Source organism: Macaca thibetana, chromosome 9, assembly GCF_024542745.1.
Source record: "Macaca thibetana thibetana isolate TM-01 chromosome 9, ASM2454274v1, whole genome shotgun sequence".
Classification (NCBI taxonomy): domain Eukaryota; kingdom Metazoa; phylum Chordata; class Mammalia; order Primates; family Cercopithecidae; genus Macaca; species Macaca thibetana.
Window position 1 is genome coordinate 33516175 of NC_065586.1, and position 15335 is coordinate 33531509.

At 40.2% G+C, this 15335-nt stretch overlaps 1 long non-coding RNA gene across 1 annotated transcript; it reads right to left on the reverse strand.

The window, feature by feature from the left end:
• Positions 1-1962: 1962 nt before the first annotated feature.
• Positions 1963-14834, reverse strand: LOC126962343 (uncharacterized). Its single transcript, XR_007728657.1, has 3 exons — positions 14321-14834; positions 7864-9459; positions 1963-2831 (listed from the first exon to the last, which is right to left on the reverse strand). It is a non-coding gene; the product is annotated as an uncharacterized LOC126962343 (long non-coding RNA).
• Positions 14835-15335: the final 501 nt, after the last annotated feature.

Genomic DNA, 15335 nt, shown 5'->3' on the forward strand with positions numbered 1-15335 from the left:
AGAAGAGAGGCACTAGTATGTTTTTCAAAGATGATAGTACCATTTCAACAGCGTCTTTCTCAAGTCCTTAATGAATGAAGACCTTCTAGACACTCACAGAGGAGAAAAAAGAATAAGACAAATTACAAGAATAAATTTACTCCAGCATTTCTAACTCTGAAGAATTTGAACTCCCCACTTTTCATTTTACCAAGGTATATCCCTCTCAACTTCATTTAACATAGTCCCCTGTGGAATCTAATTGAGAAAGCAATTAAGTCACCACCAGTGCTTAAATTAACTCACTACAGAAAGCACAGTCTTACCTCTCACTAAGCTCATACAGTGGTGAGTGCTTACCCAAGTAGAAAGGGAGATTCAGATTCTAGGCAGGTACAAAATGACAAATATAAACTATGCAATTTTTGGATTTTATGTGAATTGCAATGAAAAGCTAATGGTATATTTTAAACAGCGGTGAGGGAGAAAATATATACTATGTGGAAGACGGATTATTGAGGGAAAAGGGTAAAAGCAGGAAGCTAGTTGTGGGGGAAATGGCAGCTGTCGAAGTGAGAAAGGATGGTGGCTTGTCTAGGTGAGAAAGAATGGTGGCTTGGTCTAAGAAGATAGCCAATGAGGTGGTGGAAAGAGGTAAGACTATCAATGTATTTTGGTCATAGAGCTGCCTGGACTTGTTCTTTGAAGAGAGGTAGGTAATAAAGAGAGAAAGATCAAGAATGATGCCTCAATTTTTGGCATAGTGCCAGGAATCAAGGCGGCAAACACTTGTGCATTATGGGAATTGAAAAGAGCATTCCAACTTTGCCTTGAAGCTTCCAATCACCTCGTATCATGTCTCTCAACAGACACATGTACACAGCTAACAAAACATGGTCAATTCCAAGTAGTGACTGAGGTCATCACAGATACAAGAGAAGAGTTATGGCTACGATCTGTTAGAGTGGGGAAGGGCTTCACAGAAGAGCTGGAACCAGGAGCGGAAAGAGCAGGACTTCAACTAGGAAGGAAGGCGAGTATGTATCCAGCCTCAGGGAGGAGGCGACCTACACAGGGACAGTGCACCCAGCTGTGTACTGCACAACTCTACAGGGTGCCATTCCCATGAGCTGTGTGTGAGTTCAGGCCTGGAAAAAGCCAGGCACAGTGTTGGGATGATAAATAAACCAGAGTCGTCAAATCAAAAACAGAGTTAAAGAAGTTTGGCAGTGTTAGAAAGATCCATAATTCCAGAATACAACCATTACAGCATTCATTTTTAGGCATATTTGAATGATTCTTACCCCACAGAATCCAACAAGCATGGGAAAGAGCAGGCGTTCTACGTTTCCCAACTGCCCTGTTAACTAATTATCAAATATTAGCTCATCCAAGCTCCAGTGGCAGAGGAGCCATAACATTTTTTATGAGAAGCTTTTCTTTCATCCGTTAAGGTGAGACAGATGAATCCTCTAGTTCTTGTTCCAAGAAAGCACTTTAACTGCTGAGACTAGACTTGGTTTCATCAATAAATGAGCTGTTAAAATTGATTTCTCCTCATTGACAGGCACTTCATTCACAAATATACTCTGCCACATGGAGACCATTTTAGCCCACAATCTGGATTGTTCCAAACGGAGCTCTTTCATTGCAAGCATGCCTTTCAGAATGCTTATTGGTGTTGTCACTGTGTAAAATCCTATTTTTCCACATATTCACAGTACCTCCAACTTGAATGTCAGTCAGGATTTCAGGGCTTTTTCATCTTTAGAAACAATACTTTTGTATAGAGAAAGCATTTTATTCCTGTCACGCCCCCCAGTGAACTATTTGGAAAGGATAAATATTACTTAAGGAAAGCTGGCTTGTGATTGCCTTCTCTGAGTCTCACAGTAAAATTATTCCACGTGGTATATGGGCAAGGGAACATTTACTATATCACTGCCATTTTCAGAGAAATTAAAACAACAACAACAACAAAACTCAACCAGAATTCTGTTGGTCATATTTTTGGAAATCAGGAAATTGTACAAAAACATTGCTTTAGAAAAATATGTTGTCTGGAGAATTATATCTTCCTTGTTTGACAGACAAGCTATAACAAAAAATTAACAAGCTAGCATGGGGCTGGGAGACCTCTAGAGTGGGAGATGCCTTGTGGACAGTGCTTCTATGTCTCCATTTTTTCCTATTTATTTTGTTTCATTCAGAGGTTCAAAGAGGGAATATGTAACAATGCACAAATTCAGTGGTGAGCACATTTAAAAAGATATCTGGGATCAATGCATTTTGAAATAAATATAATTGTGAATAGTGTTCTGAAACTCCCTGACAAGAATGACTTAAATTACGCAGTCAAGATCGTTAAAGCTTTTCCACGAGGGCAGGACCCCAGACTCTGCAAACTCCCTCCTGCCATAGCAAACAGTTCGAGTTGATGGTTCCCCTGACAGTCAGAGGTGGTCACTGTCTTTGCACTACTTCCACACGTAGAAAGCGTTCCCTATTTGTCTGTGGCGAGTTCCATATGTTTCTTGTGGCATCTGCTAGCATTTCCACTTAAAATAAAAAAGATTGTTTTAATTTCCAGCCATATCTCTTCCCATTTGGGGATGTAAGCCATTTTGCAATGCTTTGTCCTTGAAGATTGTGATTTGTTTTGGTTCCCCGTGTAATATCTTGTGTTTTTCTTTAATGCCTTTTTTGAGGAAATATTTGAAAACAATCACGGGAGGAGGAGCAGCTGCAGCTCAAACACTGCGGTAGATGTTAAACAATGCAAGGCGCTTTTATTCTTCACCTTTTGCTTTCTGTCAAACTTTGAAATAAGGAAGGAAGGGCAGCTTTTGTTTCTTAGACAATCAGAAGAAAAGAAAAAATTGATTATTCCTTGCAGATTATGGGTGGTCAGCAATTATGTAGAAATAGGACAAACATTCAGACGGGCCAAACTATTCTATCAGTGCAGCTGCACAATGACAACCATGTGCTCTGGCCTGAGGGGTTAACTATTACATTGAAACTGATTCGAGTAGTTTATCTTCCTGGAAAACAACTCCATTTAGACTGATCAAGACCAGCATTAGGTGAACACCAATGGGTAAAGATTTTACTTTACATCCCTCCAACTGCTTTTAGAACAATATCCTGGTTAAAACAATTAACGATTCAATCAGACCTAAATTCACACAGTAACCGTGTGCAAGTGTCTTAATAGCATGAGTTCTAGGTGACTGTAAGGAATCAGAGAAAGTTACAAGGCAGGAAACTGTCCATGAAAGGTTTTCATCTCCCTTCTGCACCATGGTAGAGACACAGAGTCCTTGGTACATTAGACTAAGGGTTCTCAATGGATGCAGGAGATTAACAGTTATCTAGACAGCTTTTTCAGATAACTACCAGGCCCCTCTACTTGCTGTCTTCAATGTCAATATGTCTTTTTGTATGATGAAGCTAATATGGATGTGTGTGTCCAGACCAGCTTTATTTTTTTTCTCCAGAATTACAAAATACATGGGTGGGCCCCCCAAAAAAGCAGCTTCTTTTCTCACTGATTAACTGACTCATCCATTCATTCCATGATATACCTTCAGACATTGTTTTAGGTATTGGGATATAGTGGTAAGCAAGATATATAAAGGCACTAAATAAATGACACGTATGTAGGTTTATCTTGAACCTAAGCTAGGACATCAAGAAGAATGGCAACAATCTCTAAAATAATCAGTGTCCTATGGAAATGGTAGAATGATAATCATGTTTATCATTAATAATAACACCTTATGCTTGGGTAGCAATTTAATGTTTATAAGATTTCAATTGTTTTGAACTATGATCATGGTGTAGGCCGCCTGCCTACATTATGTGCGCGAGCATATAATGACTCACATGGCTAGTTCTTGTATGTGTTTATGTGTGATATTCCTGTGGAAATTACCAATCTCATGAAGGCAGGTACTGTGCCCTTCATTTTTTCATCTCTCCTAGTGATGTTCTCAGTTCAAAGCAAGTACTAAAATACTGCCCCTGGATATTGTTTGGATATTTGTTCCCTCCAAACCGCATGTTGAAATTTGACCCCTTGTGTTGGAAGTGGGGCCTGGTGGGAGGTGTTTATGTCATGGGGGTGGGTCACTCATGAATGGCTTGTTGCCATCTCTGCTTTATGAGTTCCCATGAGAATGTTAAAAAGGGCCTGGCACCTCCTCCTTTTTCTTTTTCTCTTCTCTTGCTGTGTGACACCTGCTCCCCCTTCACCTTCCACCATGATTAGAAGATCCCTGAGGCCCTCACCAGTAGAAGATGCTGGCACCATGCTTCTTGTACAGCCTGCAGAACTGTGAGCCAAACAAACCTCTTTTCTTTATAAGTTACCCAGCCCGAGATACTCTTTTATAGCAAGCTTATCTCACCCACAGACACAGGCAGCCCAGAATGGCTTTGAATATGGCCCAACACAAATTTGTAAATTTTCTTAAAACATTATGAGATTTTTTGTGATTTTGTTTTAAGCTCATCAGCTATCATTAATTTTAGTGTATTTTATGTATGGCCAAAGACAATTGTTCTTCCAGTGTAGCCCAGGAAACCAAAACCTGTTTTATACCAACACAAAACAGACTAAGACAGTCCCCATTTATATAGGACTTGATAGTTTTCAAATACTTTTTACAGACTATCTATTTTTATTTTTATATCTTGTTTGTGGATTTTTAATTTTTTTCTTCTTTTTTATTTTTGTCTTTTCACTTTTTTGTTTACGAATTTTAAAGATGAGAAATGAGAAGCCCAAAGAAGATACATTATTTATTTACTTAAGATCATATAATTAGCTAGGAACAAAGCCTTATCTCTTTTTTATTTTTATTTATTTATTTTTGGTCTAATGTTTATTTTCATTGTTGTACACGTATATCAGATTTTTCAGGCGTATGATATGTCAGATATATATATAAAATATCTACTTATATACTGTGAGGAATAAACTCATTTTGGGGAATTAGGCATGAAAACAGAGAAAATGAGTTGGCTTGATGCATATATCAAGCTGCTTCTCATTGGGCAACCAAGATGGTTGACAATTACAGGAAAAGTGGCAGAGATCCGACTGCACAAGAGCTGCAAACACAATGCACTCAGGGTATCCTTAGAATAAGTCATAGGCACATGGAATTTAAATGGCGAGCAAGTTCTACCATCAAAGAATGCATTTCAGGGTGTGGCAGCAAATGGTGCTGTGGAAAATGATAACAGAGCCCAGGTGAAGAAGCTACCCCAGCCTGCAATCCAGCCATGCTCCTTATGCCTTCTCTGGCTTTTCCAAAAATGAAATGTTAATACCACTCTAGGGTTTTCCTCTTAATTCATGCTAGAAGCCCTCAAGGCTTGTCATAGAATATGTCAGTATATCTGCAGAACATGCAGTCTGGGTCTGATTATCAAGCAAGAGGTGTAAAAACAGTTTAAGCTTCTACCAACTCAAGAACTCTCGATGGAAGATAGAACACAAACTGACTGTTTCTACCATTTCTGAACAACCCAAAGTTCCAACTAGACTCAGCCTTATTTGTTGGCAAATGCACACATAGAAAATTACTCTGGGATTCATGTCTTGCTTTTCTACAATTTGACAGCAAGCATCAAACAGCAGCAACATCAGCCATGGGACATAACTTTTATGCCAATTTCAGCTATGCCTTTTTCTTTCTTTTGAAAGAAAAAAAGTTTTCTTTTTCTTTCAAATCCATAAGGTCACAAAGACCTTTTCAACTTCAATCGCATAGCTTAAATGTACAAATTAAAATTCCATTTCCTACATCCCTTCCATTCATAAGAAGCAATTAACGTAGAGTATCTAATATACTCTATGATACTGGCAAGGGCATTGCTCTTCATATGCCTCAATGGGCTATGCCAAAATATCTCTTTCATTTATTAAAGCCATTTGTGATTGCCACTGACTTTGAGCTGAATGGCATCCCAAGGCCAAATTTGTTTATTCATCCACTTCTTTTTAAAAATGAAAACCACTAGAGGAGCCATTGATTGATTAACCTGTAGCGGTTCCTTACATTAAGCATCTTTGTCTGTGTGTTGAAATAAACTATACAGTAAGCCTCTGTAGAATACACAAAGCTGTGCCAACAGTCACAGGGACATGATTCTATGGTTTCAGCCTTCTGTTCAGATACCCAGGGTTTGACTGCCTATGGCCATGCAGCCTCAGAAATCATTAGATACTATCAAGCTGGGCTGCCTTGGAAGGAATAGGAACCCACCTGCCCATCCTCCCTGAGCTGCTTGTCTTTGCAGGCTAGGACACAGAGGAGGCATCTATAATGAGATGGAGGCCCAGGGAAGGAGATTCATGGTTTTACTGTGCTGGAGGCAAGAAAATGTATGCTGATTTTTCTATTTTGCAGGTCCTTTCTCTCTCTCTCAGTCTCTCTCTCTCACACACATACACACACACACACACACACACACACACATATTTGGCAGGCCCTTTCATATATATATATATATATTTTTTTTTAGACAAGGTCTCTCTTCACTGCCTGGGCTGGTGTGCCATGGCACAATCTCGGCTCACTACAACCTCTGCCTCCCAAGTTCAAGCAATTTTCATGCCCCCGCCTCCAACATAGCTGGTACTACAGGAACGTGCCACTACTCACAACTAATTTTTGTATTTTTAGTAGAGACAGGGTTTCACCATGTTGGCCAGGCTGGTCTCCAACTCCTGACCTCAGGTGATCCATCCACCTGGGCCTCCCAAAGTGCTAGGATTACAGATGTGAGCCACCGTGCCTGGCCCCTTTCACATATATTATCGTACTTATTTCCCATAACAACTGTGTAAAACATGTATTATTATTATTCTACTTTGCTGATGAAGAAACCAAGTCTCAGGAAGTAACTTGGCCAAAGCCATAAAGCTAGTAAGTTGTAAAGTTGAAAGACTGAAACCCAAGTCTAGCTTACTCCGGTCTCTTTCTACTCTAACAAGTTTCATTTAAATGCAATAGAATTCCTGAGTCATAGAAAGCATTTATATACATAGTACAAGAGCAACATCACACCTCTAAGATAGCACCTGCAAGCACAATGTAAAACATCAATAAAGTGGAGACGTGTGTGGTCTTCCAATGTTGTCTTGGATAGTTAAGAGGAAAAAAAAATCATGTCATTGTATATTTCCTTAAGCTCCAAATGTCAGGAGATAATAAAAAACACTGTATTTGAGAGATGTGGTCACTCAGAGTCCTCTACTTTACAGTGAGTCCCCAAAAACTTGCCTAAAGTGAAGGCCACTTGATAACTCAAGCAGAAACTGCCCAGCTTCTGAGAATCTTCAAAATGGGTCTAATGATAACTTTTTGAAAGTATTTTTTAATCAAAAATCCTTAAAATATTATTCATATAGGTTGGGTGCATGGGCTCACAATTGTAATCCTAGCACTTTGGGAAGCCAAGGCAGAAGCATTGCTTAAGGCCAGGAGATCAAGATCTGCCTGGGCAACATGTAAGACCCTGTCTCTACAAAAAAAGAAAAAAATTGTTTAAAATTAACTGGGCATGGTGACATGTGCCTGTGGTCATAGCTACTTGGAAGGCAGGGGCAGGAGGATTGTTTGAGCTCGGGAGTTGAGGTTGCAGTGAGTGAGCTATGATTGTGCCACTATATTCCAGCCTGGGTGATAGAGTGAGACCTTGTCTTTAAAAATGAAAATTAAAAAATATTCATTATATAGGAAATCTACTAGATTTTATGTCTTAAGAAAAGTGATCACGTCTAATTTCCCCTTAAATTTTCAATGTATCTCGGTGTATAGTGGGTGTTTTTTAAGTTGAGAGAAGGAATATTAGCCAAGAGAAACTTACCTTTGGAAAATTAATGTGGTATCAGCTGGCTTGACTGGTTCAGCCTCTACTGGAGGCCCACCAGCTAGGTAAATTGAGCACAAAATCACATAGCCCTACTCCACCATGGAAGAGGTTAACATTGTATCCTGGAAAGAGACATGTTTTTTAAAATGCACACTACATACCAAATACTCAGATTTCAAAAAAGTGTAACTGAGTTCATTATACTTGAGGTATCTTCTTGGCTCACAAAGATTCCTCCTTCTCAGGGAAATGATCAGGAAATGCCGAGATCTTTTCTTTGGAGAAAGCAGGTATGTCCCTATAATACACCCTGTCCCCTTGGCTGGAAATAATTCATGTAAGATTGAGCAATTGGGCAACCAAAACTAAACTGGGTCAATCAGATTCTTCTCTGCAGGAAATCAGAATTTTCAATCAAGTTTCTCATGGGGTAGGGGCTCTTGCAGCTGAATAATATTAGTAGCTATGCTCTAGAAAGATTTATGTTGTCTTGTTGCTGAACTCACTGGAGCTGCCCTTTTTCTTCCCTCTGAAATTGTTTGTTCAATTCTTTTTGGATCTTATGATATATCCCACTGTCCTTCCAATAAATTCCAGTTCTTGCTTGAGTTACTCAGAGTGGGTTTCCATTACTTGCAACGAAACAAAACTTAAATGATTCAGAAGTACAGATGAATGGCTCTAGGAATTGATGTAGCGAGAACTAAGCAAGTTAAACCAAGAAAGAAGACAAATGCGCAAAGCTGAGTGCAGGAGAGAAGAAACATTTTTAAAGTACGACAAAGTAAGAAAAGCATCCCAAAGTGGAGGAGTGACCCAAGTAAAATGTAGAAAATTGGGACTCAGTGGGTCCATCAAGAATGGGGAGCAAAGCTGCCTGGCTGGAGAAACATAGGATCCATGCCAACACTCAGGAGAAGTTTCAATGATGGAGGAGGCTGGCCAGATGTTCGGGTTAAATTTAAGGGTGTCATTTCAGAGTTTTGGGGTTTCTTTTTTGGCCTGGGGCTTTATGAAGTAACATTCCATTTCTATAGGTGGAGACCACAGTAATTTGTGCTGCAGTTTCACATCTCAGAACATGGCTGATTTTGCTATATGAAAGGGTATTTAATGTAAAAAGTCTTGAGTAGAACTTTAAGTTCAACAGACTTTTAGGGATGAGTGTTCCCGGTGGTTGTCACTGGGCATCCGAACCCCACCTGCAGCACAGTATGACCTGGTGCTCTGACAAGGTCTTCCATGACATAGCCTCGAATCTCCAGATCCTCTCTGGTGGCTGGGATGAGCCGAGGATTGGGTGGGGCTGTCATGGTCAAACTCAACACCTTCCTCAACAGGAGAAGACTTAAGCCACACACAAGCAAAATTCTGAGCAATGACTCGATTTTTAGTTTTCTTCTGAAAGATTCAGACCAAGCATTTTGTTTGCCTTGGGTGACAGATGGGTCCAGCCCATCTTGGTGTCAGGATGAGGGTGTGACATCATGGTTACAGGAACCCTGACTCCCAGCTCATCAGGGATCTCATTTCTTCAGATCATCATCCATCCACTGCTGCAGCTTCTGGGTTCAGTTCTAGTGCCATCAGCTGGGGAGGCAGTAACAGGATTTTATTAATTGTACTGTTAAACTTAGTCGAAGCAAAGTTAGATATATTTCACATAAGAAAGTCTTAGTTTCAAGACCCAATTTTCATGAACCAGGTTAGTAAATATCACAAGCCCCACAAATTAGAATCCAGCATAGTTTTTAATGCCATTTCCGATCACATCTTTTATTCCATAAAGTCTTCCAATGCATCCTTTGAACCCTCCCAGTAAACTTTCTTAAACTAAGGGGCTTGAGGTCAGAAGGTAATTTCAATTGTGGTGGCTGCATTTGGCCAGCTGGATTTTATGAAATTAAAAGTTGGGATTTTATGAAATTAAAAGTTTAGACAGATATAAAATATTGCACTCCACATTGAAAGCACTTAAATAAAAGGATAATGCATATTTTTAAGGTGATAAACAACCATTTTTTCCAGTGGGCTTCTAGGAATGTAACTTTCACCAAAGACTAAAATTTTGTTTTATAAATTTAAGGGCTAAATAAAACATATACCCCAAACTCCAGTTCAGTCTCCATTCTGGCCTGAAAGGATTTAACTAACACCTTTTTAATTGCATAACTTTATATTTTTTCTTTTTGTTAGAGGCAGAAGTGGAGCACAGAAGCAGCCCCGGAAAGTCTACTCTCCTGATATTTACAAAATTTCTGACAGTCTCCCAAGAGGGCATCGGATAAGTTCTATGAAATGTCCAGTGTACTGTGGGATACTTATCCTCACCCAAAACTTACTTTTTTAAAAAGGTTTATCTATTCCTACTCTCAAGTTTTACACTGGATTTTTCCAATGACTGCAGAAATGTAGCAATAATCTTTGCCTAAACCTCTGAAGAAAATATTAAGCATCTAAAGCAGAATTATGAATAATAACAGCTCTTACACAACCAGTGCATCTTAATAACACATCTTCCTTGCCGCCGGCTTTCCAAAACCACTCGTATTTGGAGTTTGTCTTTTGATATTACTGCTTTGAGAACCAAAATTTCTCTGAGCTCCCCTTGTAAGATTAATTAAAATATACATATCATCAAAGCACAGATAAGACTAGAATTTCTTTAATATAAATGCTTGTCATGGCAATTTTCTATAATGTAACTGTGACACCTTGCTTTATTTCTTTAAATATTAAACAAACAAATAAGGGAAGCAAGCAGACTCTTACTGAAGAAAAGAAATGGTACCAGCTCCATTTTTTATGGCTAAGATATTAAGTGACCGCTCTGTGGTGATATAAAAATGGCACTAAATAGAAAAGACAATGGCCAGGCACAGTAGCTCATGCCTGTAATCCCAACACTGTGGGAGGCCAAGGTGGACGGATCGCTTGAGCCCAGGAGTTCAAGACCAGCCTGGGCAAATGGTGAAACCCCATCTCTACTAAAAATACAAAAAAATTAGCCAGGCATGGTAGTGCACACCTGTAGTTCCAGCTACTAGAGAGTTGAGGTGAGGGGATGGCTTGAGCCCAGGATGCTGCAGTGAGCTGAGTTCGCACCACTGCACTCCAACTGGGGTGACAGAGTGAGACGCTGTCTTAAAAAAAAAAAGACATGACAAGACTGGCATTAGTAAACCAAGTACACCAGTAATAATCAATACAGAAAGAGGTACTTTCTGAAGACCATGATTGCCAAATCATTGCGGGCAAGACAAAGTTAACACTTTGAATACCTTACCTGGGGAGTAGGAACTGACATGGGCAACATTAATTATTAAATACATGATATTTCTGAAGATGAAGTTATTTCTTTAGATTAGGATAGTTGGAAAAGGCTTAGACAAGGAAAGAATGAGATATTCAAATTTAAACATTATATGGAAAGTCAAAGAGAAATAGAGAAGTCATTCAAGAAAAATGCAAGACCCATTTATCAGAGAGTGAATAAATAAACCATACAGATTCAACCGTTTACTTAACGATTTTGTATATATATTTTTTTCTTTTATTTTTATAATTTTTATTTAAGACAGGTTTCACTCTGTCACCCAGGCTGGAGTGCAGTGGTGCAACCATAGCTCACTGTAGCCTTGACCTTCCAGGCTCAAGCAACTCTCCCACCATAGCCTCCTGAATAGCTGAAACTACAGGTACATGCCACCTCACCCAGCTAATTTTGAAAATTTTTTTGTAGAGACAAGGTCTCACTATGTTGCCCAAGCTGGTCTTGAATTCCTGGGCTCAAACAACCCTCCCGCCTTGGGCTCCCAAAGTGCTGGGATTACAGGCATGAGCCATCACACTTAGCCTTCAACAATTATATAAATGTCAGTTTCCTTCCACTAGTGAGCTAAGTGTGCAAAAATGAGGGCAGTCCTAGACCTCAAGTAGCTTTCAATCCAATGGTGGGAAACACACACACACAGAAAAAAAAAATACAACAGAAAACAGAGGCACAGCTAGGGCATTAGAGAAGCACAGAGGAGTAGAAGAGTAAGTAAGGTTATTTTAGGCAGAGGGGGCCACATTGAAAAGGTATAGAGGTGTTAGAGAGCATGGTCCAGTCATGAACTCAAAGTAATGCCATCTTCCTGGTGCACAGGGCAGATCGAGAGAAATGAGACAGCTCCAATCACAAAGGCCTTGTACATCATGCTCAGGATATCAGACTTCACCCAATAGGCTATGACGAAACACAAACAGATTTCGGAAAAGAAAGGGCTTGGTCATACTTCATGTTATACAGATGGCACTGGCAGCAGAATGAAGGCCTCAGGGTGGTTGCTCATTCTAAAGGTAGAGAAACTAGCTAGGAGACCTGAAGAGCAGTCAGGTCTCTACAAGGGTATTGACAGTGGGGTTGGAGAAGAAAGGACAGACTCAAGAGATATTTAATTGGAATAAAAAATGGCCAGACTTTGATGACTCACCTGAGAATATCTGTTAGAGGTTAGGGAAAGGTAGCATTCTAATATGACTGCGAAGTCTGTGGCTTGCATGATACACTAAACCAAATGTAGGAGTAAAGTATGGTGAACAACCAGTTTGAGGAGAAAAATCATGAGTTCAGGCTTGGAAACCCTGGGATGGGAGTGCCTGAGATGCCCCAATGGAGAAGTCTGGTGGAGTTGGAGCATGTAACTGGAATTCAGTGGGGCCTTCTCAGATGGAGATGCAGATTACAGAAATGGGCTCTGGGGCATTACATAGAGTTGTTATTATGGTTGAGATCATCCAGGAAATTGAAAGAGAGGATTGCTGAAGGCAGGTCTTGTCAATATTAATCCTGGAACAGAGGATGCATTACATGAGAAACAAACTAAAAAAGAAGCATTAGAGAAGTAGAAAGAAAACCAAGAGAGAACAATATCGTGAAATACAAGAGAAGAAAGCTTCTGAAATGACAGGATGGTCAACAGCCTAAAACCCTTTGGAGAAGCCAGCGTCTAAACGTGTGACATCTTAGAAAGCACCTGGTCTCACTCCTCCAATGCATTTATTAGGAAACGAAGACCAAGAGACGTGAAGGCGCCTGCCCACAATCACACTGTCAATCAAGAGGGAGCTGACTAGCAGGCAGATGCCCTGACGCCCTGCTCTGCAGCTTCGGCTTTATCCAGCTGCACTTTTGGTTTGATTGAACCCAGACTTCACAGAGGGAAGTAGTGGGAGATAAGCCTTAAAAAGGTAGGTTAGGGCCAGGCAGCAAAATTGCTAAACTAGGGGGCTTAAATGTTATTCTGAGGAATGGGGTACTCACTAAAGATCTTTGAGCAGGAAAGTTATTCTAATCACAGAGATATTTGGGGAAATTTTAGGTGGGAGTTTTCAGGGGTATTGTTAATATTTTGCTAAGATAAGTCACAAATTAAGCAATTATGAGAACCCCTCCCCCCAAATAATTGTGCCTTGTAGTGAATAAAACTCCTTAATTATATTATAAATTAATAAACAATAAATAAGAAAAACACTCAATTAAAAATGAAGTCATCTATTGCTTAGGTGCATGAGACTATCTTAAAATGATCTAGAAATAAAAGGAAAAGTCCTATGAGATTTGGAACCATCCTAGGTATCATGTCCAGCTCTGGGGAGGGGGTGGGGGTGGACCTGAGTACACTGTAGCCTCATGTTTCCATGCTTTCATAACTCTATTAGGACCAATGATTAAGGCCATATGAGGATGTATTATTTTATGTGATTTACTTCTTCTTCTTTTTCCCCTGTACATATGCATTTGTTAAAAAGGTGACTAAAAAATGATCCCTGTACCTTTGGAAGAATGCCTTGGGAGAGATGCCCATGCCAGGGACCAGCTTTCTCTAACTGAGTTGTCAATCCTATTGCCAAAGGCCTTCGAACCACAGTGACTCTATCTTGACCAGGGCGCTAAATGAGGCTGAGACCTATTGAGGTGCATTCCGAGGAGGTTAGGCATTCTAAGTCATGGGAAGAGACAGAAGGTCGGCACAAGATACAGGTCACAAAGACCTTGCTGTAAAACAGGTTGCAATAAAGAAATTTCGGTCAAAATCTACCAAAAACAAGATGGTGATGAAAGTGACCTCGGATCGTCCTCATTGCTCATTATATGCCAATTATAATGTATTAGCTGCTAAAAGACACTCCCACCAGCACCATGACAGTTTACAAATGCCATAGCAACATCAAGAAGTTACCCTATACGGTCTGAAAACCGGAGGATCCCTCAGTTTCAAGGAAATCCCCACCCCTTTCTCAGAAATCTCATGAATGACCCACCCCTTGTTTAGCATATAATCAAGAAATAACCATAAAAATAGGCAACCAGTAGCCCTCAGGGCTGCTCTGTTTATGGAATAGCCATTCTTTTGTTTCTTTACTTCTCTAACAAACTTGCTTTCACTTTATTCTATAGACTTACCCCGAATTTTTCTTGCACAAGGTCCAAGAACCCTCTCTTGGGGTCTGGATCAGGATCCCTTTCTGGTAACACTATGACCTGGCTGCACACAGTCCCCCTAAAGCCACAGGTTGAGCTATGGCAGGACCCAAAGACACAGGGGCCACAGCAACTTCATCCTCTCTCTCTCCCCTCGGAGTTTCACGACTTTGAGGTTCTCAGACGCCTAGATAGTGGTTTGCTTCATAGGTGGCAGTACACTGGTAGGTAGAAATTGACCTGACCCCACTGAAACCCCAAGGTCCCATGATCCCTGAAGTCTGATTCGGTGGTTCATTGCAAAGACTAACATCAAGCGAGGGAACACAGAAAAATGTCACAAACAGTGCTTGAAATTGATTTGAGGGTCAGAGCAACCTGAACTTCTGACCCTGACTTTTAACCTCCTCACTTCTTGCTCTCCATCTCTGCTGTTACGTTGATTGTGCACACTCTGTGCAGAAAAGACGACTCCACTTTATATGTACCTAGGCAGAATACTACAGTGGGACTGTTGCCGGGCAACCACAGCTAGAACACTTTGTTTGGGGATCATTTTGAGAATGATTACACTTGCAGGATTAGGTTGGGTTGGTTGGGGGGTTTTTTTATTATTATTATTTTTCTTTCTTTCCTGTGGTACCTATTCCTGGACGTTGTAAATATTCATCTGAGTTTTGCATAGATGAGGAGAAGACGTTATTTAAATGAGTTTGGGAGGGTAATTTGCTTGGGTGCATCACTACCCTCTTTTATGTTTTGCAGGCAGTCTGCTGCAGAAGGAGAGAAAGCACTTTTGTGACCATTATTGACTTAGATGACAATGCTATGCTCGCTTGTTTCAGTTACATAGAACAATGGGAGCAGAAAAAAGACAATTTAGCAAAGGCATTTAGCAAATTATTAGTAGATGGGGAAGATACAAAAGCCCCAGCTAAGTCATCAGGCACATTTCCTTGTAACGTGGCTGCAGTTACTCTCCTGGTCCCCTCTAAAC